At 39.7% G+C, this 12,330-nt stretch overlaps 1 protein-coding gene and 1 pseudogene across 7 annotated transcripts in view; both read right to left on the bottom strand.

The window, feature by feature from the left end:
- DIS3L2 (DIS3 like 3'-5' exoribonuclease 2) overlaps positions 1-12,330 on the bottom strand; it is a 351,641-nt gene that overhangs the window by 325,597 nt on the left and 13,714 nt on the right. The window lies entirely within an intron of this gene.
- Positions 311-444, bottom strand: LOC111562129 (annotated as a pseudogene).

Here is a 12,330-nt window from a genome sequence, read left to right as displayed (position 1 = left end):
CTCAAACTCACGGACCATGAGATCATGACCTGAGCCGAAGTCGGACGCTTAACTGACTGAGCCACCCAGGCACCCCTACAGGATTTTTGTTATAAACATAAATGCAAAACCCAAAATAAAAAAATAAAATCCAACATTGAATTCTAAAAATTATGTAACATAAACACATGGTATAGAATGTTTATTCTAACATGATTCAAATCATGAAATCTGTTAACATATCCATTAGTAAATTAATGGAATAGAACTAAATCATCATGAAGATAGAAGCCAAAAGGCACTGACCAAGTCCAACACCCTTTTTTTTTTCACTTGTCACAAGGGTTACAATCAAACTCCATTCACTGAGCCAGAGACTGTTGTCCCTCATGTAGCACATCACCTACATTTGTGAGTTCATCCACCAGCCAGTGGCCTCAACTCCAAGCTCTAACAATATGCACCCAACACCCATTCTTTTTTTTTCTTTTAAATAGTCTCCACACCCAGGGTGGAGCCCAGTGTGGGGCCTGAACCCACAACCTTGAGATCAAGACCTGAGTTGAGATCAAGAGTCAGACACTTAACCGACTGAGCCACCCAGGTGCCCCACCAACATCCATTCTGAATTAAGACTTCTTAGTAAACCAGGGCTAAAAAGAAATTTTTCTAGTGCAGTAAGATGTACTTCTCAAGGAAACAACACCTCTTATGTGGTACTCAGGCCAAGAATAACACATAACTTGAATTTAATCATGAGGAAACATCAAAACAAACCAAACAAGGAACATCCTTTAAAAAAAAAAAAAAAGACTCTATTCTTCAGAAATATCAGTTTCATAGAAGACAAAGACTAAAAGAACTGTTGCAGATTAAAGGAGACAAAGGAAACATGATAACTAAATGTCATGTGTAATCTGAGATCTTGTGCTAGAGGAGGAAAAGACGCTAAAAGACGCATTACTGGATCAACTGAAAAAACTGTAATGGCAGATGGCAGATATGACCTAAGTTGTATCAATTCTAATAACTTTCTGTAGGTATATAAGAAAACATCTGTATTCCTGGAAAATACTGAAGACTTTAGGGGTAATCACATATGCAATTTAGTTGCAAGCAGTTGAGGAAAATTTTTTACCTTATAATTGTGTGTGTTTGGCTGAGAAAGTAAGAGAAAGAGTACAAATTATGAAGGAAATGAAACAAAATGTTAACAACAGATGACCTAAGCAAAGGGTATATGCACTCTTGGGTGTTCATCCCAGAGAAACAAAGACTTACATTCACACAAAAACCTGCTTATGAATGTTCATAGCAACTTTATTTGTAATAGCCAAAAACAGAAAACAACCCAGATGTCCTTCAGCAGAAAACAGTGAAACAAGGTGCCATACGTTCACACCACGTAATACTAGTGACAATAAACGGGAATGAACTATTGATACATACAATAACCTGAATGAATCATAAGGAAGTTATGTTGAGTGAAGCAATCTCAAAAGTTATGTACTGTAGGCTTCCATTGACAGGATTCTTGAAATGGCAAATTAGAGACAGAAAAGAGTGTCATGGTTGACAAAGGTTAAGAAGGCAGAGAGGGAGGGGCACCTGGGGGGTTCGGTCAGTTAAGCGTCCAACTTTGGCTCAAACCATGATCTAATGGTTCATGAGTTCAAGCCCCGCATCAGGCTCTCTGCTGTCAGCACAGAGCCCACTTCAGATCCTCTGTCCCCCTCTGTCTCTGCCTCTTCCCCCACTGGTTCTCTCTCTCTCTCAAAACTGAAAGAAAGAAAGAGCAGAGAAGGAGGGAGATGGCTGTAGCTATGAAACAGAAGCACAAGAGATTCTTGTGAAGGACCTATTTTGTATCCTGACTGCACTGGTGGTCACACAAATCTACAGATGTGACAGAACTAAATACACACACGCATCAGTACAAATAAAACTGATGAAATCAAAATAAGATGGGTGGATTGTATTGACATCAATTTCCTAGCTGTGGTACTATAGTTACATAAGAGGAAAATAGGTGAAGTATACACAGGATCTCTCTGTATTATTTCTTACAACTGCATGTGAATCTATGAGTTTTAAATTTTTTTTTCAACGTTTATTTATTTTTGGGACAGAGAGAGACAGAGCATGAACGGGGGAGGGGCAGAGAGAGAGGGAGACACAGAATCGGAAACAGGCTCCAGGCTCTGAGCCATCAGCCCAGAGCCTGATGCGGGGCTCGAACTCACAGACCACGAGATCGTGACCTGGCTGAAGTCGGACGCTTAACTGACTGCGCCACCCAGGCACCCCTGAATCTATGAGTTTTAAAAATAAAGTTTAAAAAGGAAAAAAGTTAAAACAAAAAATAGCAACAGAAAATAACTTACAAACAATGATAAAGCACTAGAAGCATTCCTATTAACTTTATGAACAGGAAAAGGATGCCAGCTATTACAGTGTTATTTAGTATCATTCTAAAGGCACTAGTCATTACTGTAAACAAAAAAGGCCATATGAATAGTTTAAGAAGAGAAAAACAATCAATTATAAGTGAAATCCTTGCTACTTAGAAAATCCAATACAATCAACTGAAAAAAGTAGAATGAGTTCAGTAGTATACAATATCCAAATATAATATATAAAAATAGTCTTTTTATTATATCTTACTAATATTCAATTAGAAAACTTTGTATAATAACTTCATTCTGTTTTTTCATTCTTTACATAAGTTACATATAATTATTGTTTAAATATTTAAAAATTGACCCAGGAATATAATGACTATGTGGTGTTTTTTTTTTTTTTTAATGTTTACTTTTGAGAGAGACAGACAGAACATGAATGGGGGAGGGGTAGAGAGACAGGGAGACAGAATCTGAAGCAGGCTTCAAGGCTCCAAGCTGTCAGCACAGAGCCTGATGGGGGGCTCAAACCCATGAACCGCAAGATCATGACCTAAGCTGAAGTCCAACACTCAACCAACTGAGCCACCCAGGTGCCCTGACTATGTGTTTCTAACAAGCTTCTCCAAACAACATATTCTCCAATTCTCCCCACTGAGCACCATATTTGTTTCTGATTTGTTGTGTTTCAGTCTCTAGTCCATCCTTCATTTTAGAAGCCAAAAGCTAGAAAGTAGATTCAAAAATGTTTTCCAGTCCCCAGGGCCTTACTTACATACTTTCCCCAAATCTAAGACAGTTATAAGGGATGAGGTTCTAAGGTTTCTTCCAGCTCAGAAGCTCCATTTTGCTAGATGCTAGAATCCCATTAATCAGCTCCAAGAGACTAAGTGCACGTTCTTCTGCAGTCCTCAGGACCATCTCTCGTCTTCATGAGGCTACTCTATCCCAGGAATTCCAAGTTCTCAGTCAGCGAAGCTCACTCTAAAGCAGACCCGCAATAATCCACCCATTTTTAGTCAAGGCCTCTCACATTACCCCCATTTCAAACTGGAGCTGCTTCTAAACCACTACCAGGGGGCGCCTGGGTGGCTCAGTTTACTGTCCGATTTTAACTCAGGTCATGATCTCGAGGTTGGTGAGTTGGAGCCCCGCATCAGGCTCACGGCACAGCACCTGCTTCAGATCCTCTGTCCCCCTTTCTCCCTGCCCCTTCCCCACTCATGTTCTCTCACTCTCTCGCAAAAATAAACATTTAAAAAAATTAAGAAAAACCAACACACCATCAGCCCAATCCATTTCCTCCAGTGTATATCCTGCGCTACATATCCTATGTAAAAGCCAAGACAGCTTTTCATTCTTTAAAAAATAGTACTTCTAAAAAAAATAGAAGTACTTCTGCTAAACTCCACGTCTTCAATATCCAAGAAAAACTTTAGTTAAGAAGCAAAAATAATAAGGGGGGGGGTGGGGAGCAAAGACTGCAAAATCAATTTCCCTAGTACTTAAAGAGCATGGAACCTACTGTATTAGAGAAGGAAAGAATGACATACACTTTTAAGAAGGGAAGAATTTCTTTTACCAATATTTTTTATGTTTAAAAGAATTTTCAACTTTCTTGCAACATTTTCATTCCAGGAACAGCACTGAATTAAATGCTCAGGTGCAGGCTCTGGCCTACAGATGAAGGATGACAACTCAGCATCTTACAAATGCCAACAGTGTAGCATCGAACCATCTCTTTAGTCATCTTCATCTCTCATCATGTGACAAATGAAACCGATTTAGATATACCACATTCATAACAATTCTCTTTAAAAAGTAGGATTACTAGGGATTCTCACTTTAAAGCACACATTTTAAATTTTTTTTTTTAATGTTTATTTATTTTTGAGACAGAGACAGAGCATAAACGGGGGAGGGTCAGAGAGAGGGAGACACAGAATCTGAAACAGGCTCCAGGCTCTGAGCTGTCAGCACAGAGCCCGACGCGGGGCTCGAACTCACGGACCGCGAGATCATGACCTGAGCCGAAGTCGGCCGCCCAACCGACTGAGCCACCCAGGCGACCCTAAAGCACACATTTTAATAACGTTTAATTTTTTGTTTCTTACAAAAGTATGAATTACTTTTGCAATCAAACAACAATACATATACATACATATGCACACATATATCTTAACTCTATTTAGCAATAGAACAGACTCTATTCAGGCTATTGCTAAAAAAACAATTACGCTTTATCATAAATCAAGTTGGTTCAATGGTTTAAGAGGAGACGCCAAGCAAAAATTTCAGCATGGTCTAAGAACATCCACTTGCCTTTCCAGAACCTATTCCTGCAGAATTACACACATTTTGTAATTACCAGCCCAGAACTGAAAATGCATGCCTCTTCATACAGTTAAAACTATAGCAGAGAATTTCTCATTTTAACAAATGTTGCCAGCATTGTTTTCATTTCTCTACATAAGATAAATTGATCACATAGGAAGTGTCACTTCATAGCTTCCCTGCTTAGTTCAATAGGTAAAAATACCTCAAATTACTTATACGATTGCAATGCAGAACATCTCAGTAGTGTCACATCCAACACAATCAACACTTAACAGACTTTCCTTGTGACAGATGACACAGGGAAAAGCTACCAAGTTTGATTTAAATGAAGTAAAAAGGCCAATATGAAAAAAAATGAAGAAACCATGTTCCCCAAAGGTTTATTACTAATCCTTCAACCACGGTTTCCCAGGCACTAAGTGGGACGTTACGGTCAGTGCCACGCAAAGCACAGACCAGCAGCAGCGCAGCAGCACTTGGGAGCTTGGTAAAAATGCAAACTACCAGGCCTCACCACAGACCAACCGAATCAGAATCTCTAGGAGTGGGGTCCTGAAATTTGTATTTTAACAAGCTCTCCTGGCCCTTCTGGTGCTCACTAGAGACTAAGAAGCAATGCACTAAGCTTCTAGAATTGGACTGAACACACCCCTCTTTCTTAACTCGCATGCACTTCCAAATAGTCATAACCATACTGGCAATGACGCTGGTGTGGGTAAGGATACTAAATGTAACGTTAGAGAAATAACCTCAGGTAATCTCGGGATATCATCTGTGAAACAAGAGGGATTGTTTTAATGTCTAAACATCTAATTCATTGTGTAATTTCAGCCTGACAGGTAAAAGATCCAACTGGCTGAACAAGTGAATAGAACAGAACCTCATCATTCTATGAAACTCATATCTGAATTAGAAAGAAATCTTCTCCCAAAACAAAGCCTTCCCTGACCACCCAAACTAAAAACTAGTGCTTCTCAACTGGGGGCGTTTCTGCCCCTCCCCTCCAGGGACATTTGAGACTACCTAAAGACATTTCTGACTGTCACAACTGAGGAGGGTCTTAGGGCATCTAAAGGGTAGAGGCCAGGGGTGCCTGGGTGGCTCAGTCAGTTGAGCATCTGGCTTCAGCTCAGGTCATGATCTCACAGTTTGTGGGTTCGAGCCCCGCATCGGGCTCTGTGACGAGAGCTTACAGCCTGAAGCCTGCTTCGAATTCTGTGTCTCCCGCTCTCTCTGCTCCTCCCCCACTCATGCTCTGTCTCTCTCTCTCCTTCAAAAATAAATAAAAACAGTAAAAAAAAATTTTTTAAGGGTAGAGGCCCCAGGTACTGCTCAACACCTCACAATGTTCAGGACAGCCCTCTTTCCCAACAAAGAGTTACCCAGTCCAAACTGTCAATGCTGCTGAGGCTGAGAAACCCTGATCTAAATAAGGTTCCCCAGTCTACTTCTAGCCTAGCACATTTTTCTACTTCCTTCATTACACTTATCACTCCTGAAATGGCCTGTTCATCTCTGTGCACATGTGATTATCCCCAATGTCCACTCAAAGCTCCAGGAGGACAGGGGCTTTGTCATCACTGCAACCACAGTGCCTACAACAGGAGTGGCAAGTGGCAGAACTCAACAGACATTTGATGAATTAAGAATGAAAATATAAAAAGCAGGAAATTATCACCAGATGAAAGAATGGTATAGACTAGATTTCACCAAAGACATAAAACCTGTGAAAAACACTAGTGACTGGTGACTGACTATAACCAGGACTCAGGAGGCTCACTGAGACATCCTCTCCAAAGATCTCAAACAAAAATTCCAAGAAAGGGATGTGAGTCTAAATATAGAAAAAAAAAACCTAGAGCATAGTGTGTCTAACAAAGATGGGTCAAAGTCTGAAGACATTAAAAGAAAAAAAAAGTTTGCTTTTCAATGCAGGTTTCAAATGAGTTTGCCAATGATTATCATTAAAAGATGCTTTGGCAGAGCACCTGAGTGGCTCAGTCAGTTAAGCCTCTGACTCTTGATTTCAGATCAGGTCATGATCTCACAGTTCACAAGATCAAGCCTCGAGTTGGGCTCCACCCTGACAGCACAAAGCCTGCTTGGGATCCTCTCTCCCTCTCTGTCCCTCTCTCTCTCTCTCTCTCACACACACACACACACGCACACGTGCGCACACACGCTCTCTCAAAATAAATAAATAAACTTAAAAAAAAAATGCTTGAGTGGTGCCTCAGTTAAGCATCCAGCTCATGTTTTTGGCTCAGGTCTTGATCTCAGGGTTGTGAGATCGAGCCCCACATTGGGCTCCGTGCTGGGCATGGAGCTGGCTTAAGATTCTCTCTCTTTCTCTCTTGTCCCTCCTCTGCTCTTGTGCACATGGTCTCACTCTCTCAAAAATAATAAACAAAATAAAGAAGTGAAATCTCTTATCTTAAATAAATTAAAAAATTAAAACATGAGAGAGAAAAACATCAATTCTAAGAAGTAACCAAAATCACAAAATCCCTGTGGATAAAACTAATAAGACAGATTTAAGATCTAAAGTAAATTTTAAAAGCATTTTCAAAAACCCAAAAGACAGAGGCACCTGAGTGGCTCAGCTGGTTAAGCATCCGACTTCAGCTCAGCATGGAACTCTGTGCTGACAGCTCGGAGCTTGGAGCCTGCTTTGGATTCTGTCTCGCTCTCTCTCTGCCCCTCCCCTGCTCGCCCTTGGCTCGCGCTCTCTCTCTCTCTCTCTCTCTCAAAAGTAAATAAACATTAAAATTTTTTTAAAAACACACGAAAGACCTAAACAAATAAGCAAACCCTGCTCTTGACCAGAAAGACACAAGATTATAAAGATGTCAGCTGTAAATTAGTCAAAAAATTACAATGTAATCACAAATTCAAATCATGACTTTTTTTTTGACAATCTCATCTTAACAATCAAATGGAAGAAAAAAGGCAAAGGATGTGAATAGCCATTATTCCAAAGAAAATATATTCATGACCAACAAGTTCATGAAAATATGCTCAACACCATTAGCCATCAAAAAAACATAAATCAAACCACAGTGAGGTTCCCTTCACACTCACTAGAAAGGCTGTAACAAAGCAAAACACAAACCAGAAAATAACAAATATTGGCAAGGATGTGGAGAAATTGGAACTTTCATAAATTACTGGTAGATATGTAAAATGGTTCAGCCACTGTGGAAAACAGTTTGGAAGGTCCTCGAAAAGTTAAACACAGAATGAGCATATGACCCAGCAACTCCAATTCTAGGTATATACCCAAAAGAGTTGAAAATAATTATCCAAACAAATACTTATACACATAGGTTCATAGCAGCACTATTCACAATAGCCAAAAGGTGGAAACAACCCAAAAGTCCATCAATGGACAAATAAATAAATTGTGGCATATACATCAAATGGAATACTTTTTTGGCCATAAATAATGAGGTTTTTTTTTGAGAAATTAGCCCATGCTACCACATGGATGAATCTGAAAAACATTACGCTAAGTGAAAGCAGCCAGACACAAGACCATATATAATTCCATGTATATGAAATATCCAGAATAGGTAAATGCACAGGGACATACAGAGACTGATAGCTGCCAGAGGATAGGGAGAGGGAAGAACAGGCAGCAACACTTAGCAGGTACAGGGCTTTCTTCTGGAATTAGGTAGAGGTGGTGGTAGGACAACACTGTGGATGTACTAAATGCCACTGAATTGTTCCCTTTAAGGTGACTGATTTTATGACGTGAATTTCACAGCAGCAAAAAAACTTTTAAGTATCAAATATAAGAGGAAAATGCACAGAATGATCGGAAATGTTTGCAAAGAAAGAGGAACGAGAAAAGATCTGTTCTGGGGCACCTGGGTGACTCAGTCGGTTAAGCATCCGGCTCTTGATTTCCGCACAGGTCATGATCTCATGGTTCATGAGATCAAGCCCGGCATCAAGCCTGCCCTAATAGAGCAGAGCCTGCTTGGGATTCTCTCTCTCCCTCTCTCTCTCTGCTCCTCCCCAACTCACAGGCTCTTTCAAAATAAATAAACATTTAAAAAAAAGAAAGTCTTCTTAAGACAAAAAACACAGAAACCAGAGGAAAAGACTCAAATTTTAAAAATTAAAAACTTCTGTATACCAAAAGAAACCATAATGACCAAACAGACTGAGAAAAAATATCTGCAATATATAAGAATTCAAAGATTAATATACAGAAAATGTCAAGACCTACAAGTCAATATGAAAGAAGTAAACCAATTAACACAAAGTTAGGGGCACCTGGGCAGCTCAGTCAGTTGGGCGTCCGACTTCGCCTCAGGTCATGATCTCGTGGTCTGTGAGTTCGAGCCCCGCGTCAGGCTCTGTGCTGACAGCTCAGAGCCTGAAGCCTGCTTCGGATTCTGTGTCTCCCCCTCTCTATGCCCCTCCCTGCTCATGCTCTGTCTCTCTCTCTCTCTCTCAAAAAATAAACGTTAAAAAAAATTAAAAAATAAAAAGTTAAGTTAAAAAAAAAAAAAGAACAGGCCAAAGATAGGAGCAATCACAAAAAGAAATATTCAGATTTAATTGGTCTTTGAACCTAGGCATGGGCATTGAATCTCCCCAGGTGATTCTTACGTGCAGTCAGGATAAAAAAACCCCAAAAAGATACCTATCTGAAAAACGGGGAGTGTCCAGGCTGCCCAAGGTAAAGTATAAGGGGGAAAGACAGCAAAAATGAGCCATCTTCAAGGACTTCTACCCAGTCACTGAGGTACGGCCCTGAGAAATGGGTTCTGGAGTGCCTGGAGATGGAATACCCCAAAGGAAACCGGGTTATTTTTATCCAGTCAGAAAGCATTATCTTTTTTTTTTTCTAAAAGGCAGAAACATATGAATCTTATTCTTTATGAGACTAGTGAGGAAAATTATTAAGAAATAAAATTATGGGGTGCCTGGGTGGCTCCGTCGGTAAGCATCTGACTAGTTCAAGTCCCACATTGGGTGAGTTCAAGCCCTGCTTCAGGTGAACTGGTGAGCTCGCGGCCTGCTTAGGGTGAATCCCACTTCTCTCTCTCTCTCTCTCTCTCTCTCTCTCTCTCTCTCTCTCCCTCAGCCCCTCCTAGGATTCTCTCTCCGCCCCTCGCTCACTTACACCCATTCTCTCGAAAGAAAGAAAGAAAGAAAGAAAGAAAGAAAGAAAGAAAGAAAGAAAGAAAGAAAGAAAGAAAAGAAAAGAAAAGAAAAGAAAAGAAAAGAAAAGAAATTATGCTAAGTACAAGCAGCCCAGGATTAATTATTTGCAAAATGTGACCAAATCAGACACCCATGTTCTAGGGAGAAGCAAATCACTAAAAAATATCTGCATTATGATTCCGTTCTACAAACTTCAAAAACATGCAAAATTAAGTAACAGTTTAAGGATACAAATGATGTGACCCAAGTGTAAAGAAAATATAAAACATAGGTTACTTCTGAAAAAGAAAAGGAGAGGTGGCATTACAAACAAGAATGTAGATCTTTAATGGCAACGGCAATTTTTTCCTACACTGGGTGGTTGGTTACATGGGTATTCACCGTCCTATTACTCTGTACACCTTACACATGTTTTGCATATGCTATTTTATAACTTCTCAGTATTTAATAAAAGACTATAATTTTAAAAAAAAATGAACAATGTGGGAATAAACAGGCACAGCATACAGCCAGTGATCTTGTGACAGATGGTAGCTACACTTGGTGGTGAGCGTAGCATAACATATAAAGAAATTGAATCACTATGTTGTACACTTGAAACTAATGTCAAATTGTGTCAACTACACTCAAATTTAAAAAGTAAAACAAAGAAGACTAGATTCAATGTTTGCCACTGAAAATCTGCTGGGTTCTGTTGTCCTTCTAAGTAGACACCTGTTAGGAGTTAGCAAAATCCTTGATTTTCCTCTTCTTCTAAAGGTGCATTAACAAGGAGATTTATAGGGGTAGGGAGGGCTTACAGTAAAGAATGTACTACAGCAATGTATTACAGCATGTAATACAGCAATAATGCACTCTTTGATCAAACTCACTGAGAATCACTAGCAATCACTTCGGGAACTCCAGCACAGAGGGCACTTGCCAGAACTCAAGAGTAAAAAGGTTTGCAAAGAAAATTAAAAGCAATGCAGGAAGAATGATGTAATTTGAACGGTAAGATTATTTTTCCATTAATTAGTTTTGAATTGATTGAAATTCAATGAAACCCTGGTTGAAACTTCAGCTCTCGATTGAGATACTGAACAAAGATGAGAGTGAGCCCAGCTGAGCACTTGCAGTGTCAGAGTCAACGCTGCACGTAGTGGGCAGTTGTGAGTTCAAGGGCAGTACCGCGTGTACTCTTCCCTCCCAGCCAGAAGTGAAAAAGTCCAAGAGAATCAGGCTTGGGCTCTGCCCACAACACTATCATCTGAGCATTCCTTGCATTAGAACAGTACAAGATTACACAATGACCCTTAAGTTGAAGCAGGATTCTGGCTGCCTGAGGAAGTGGGATATTCTTTACGTATGGTAAGATGACTGCTGAGACAATCAATAGATGAATTAGCATAAAGTATGCTGACTTGTTTGGAAGGAATTTTATGAACACAGGATTTGAGACTTCTTATACAATAAGCAATGCAATCACAAGTAGTAATAAAGTATAATTAATGGTACTATAATAAGATGTTATTAATCAATCAATACCTGTGAATTATGTGCAAGACTATACTATGTAATGAAAAAAATTTTTAAAGACACCATCCCTTTGTCAGAAGCATGCAGCAGTTGAAGAGACAGGGATACTAGAAAGTGGTGTTAAAAAAAGAAAAGAAAAGAAAAGAAAAGAAAAGAAAAGAAAAGAAAAGAAAAGAAAAGAAAAGAAAAGAAAAGAAAAGAAAAGAAAAGAAAAAAGAAAGTGCTGTTAAAGCCAGACATCAAAAATACTCCACAAATTCAGGCCAACCTCCCTAGTCATCTGCTTTCCATATTCCTACCCAATTCAGCTAAGCGCATGCCCCAATCTCCCAACCCCACACACTGAAGTACACTCTTCTCTCCTCCTCAAATGCTTCACCCTCATTAGAACAACCTCCAAAATCTTACCTGTCCTGGAAGTTTCATCCCAAATGCTTCCTGCATCCTTAGAAGTCTTTCTGACCTACATACTCTCTTAAGATCTTGCATAATTCTTCTCTATTATGATTCCTTCCCTACTCTTTTTAGTTCTGTATTTATCTTATCCCTCCTATTGAGGCAGGAGTAACAGAAAGAGCAGAAGTTGTGAAAAACCTAGATTTAAATCTGAACGTTAACTATCTAACCCTGACCAAACCAAACTACTTTTCTTTTTTTTAACTTTTTTTTAGGTTTATTTATTTGAGAGAGAGAGAGAGAGAGAGAAAGAGAGAGAGAGAGAAAGTGTACACGCATGCAAATGGGGACAGGACAGAGAGAGAGGGAGAGAGAGGATCCCAAGTAGGCTCCAGGCAGCACAGAGCCAGGTGAAGCCAGATGAGCAGCTAGAACTCACGAACTGTGAGACCATGACCTGAGCTGAAATTAAGAGTCAGTCAGACACTTAACAACTGAGCCGCCCAGGTGACCCCCAACC

Source organism: Felis catus, chromosome C1, assembly GCF_018350175.1.
Source record: "Felis catus isolate Fca126 chromosome C1, F.catus_Fca126_mat1.0, whole genome shotgun sequence".
In the NCBI taxonomy this organism is placed as follows: domain Eukaryota; kingdom Metazoa; phylum Chordata; class Mammalia; order Carnivora; family Felidae; genus Felis; species Felis catus.
This window is presented reverse-complemented; position numbering and strand designations above follow the sequence as displayed.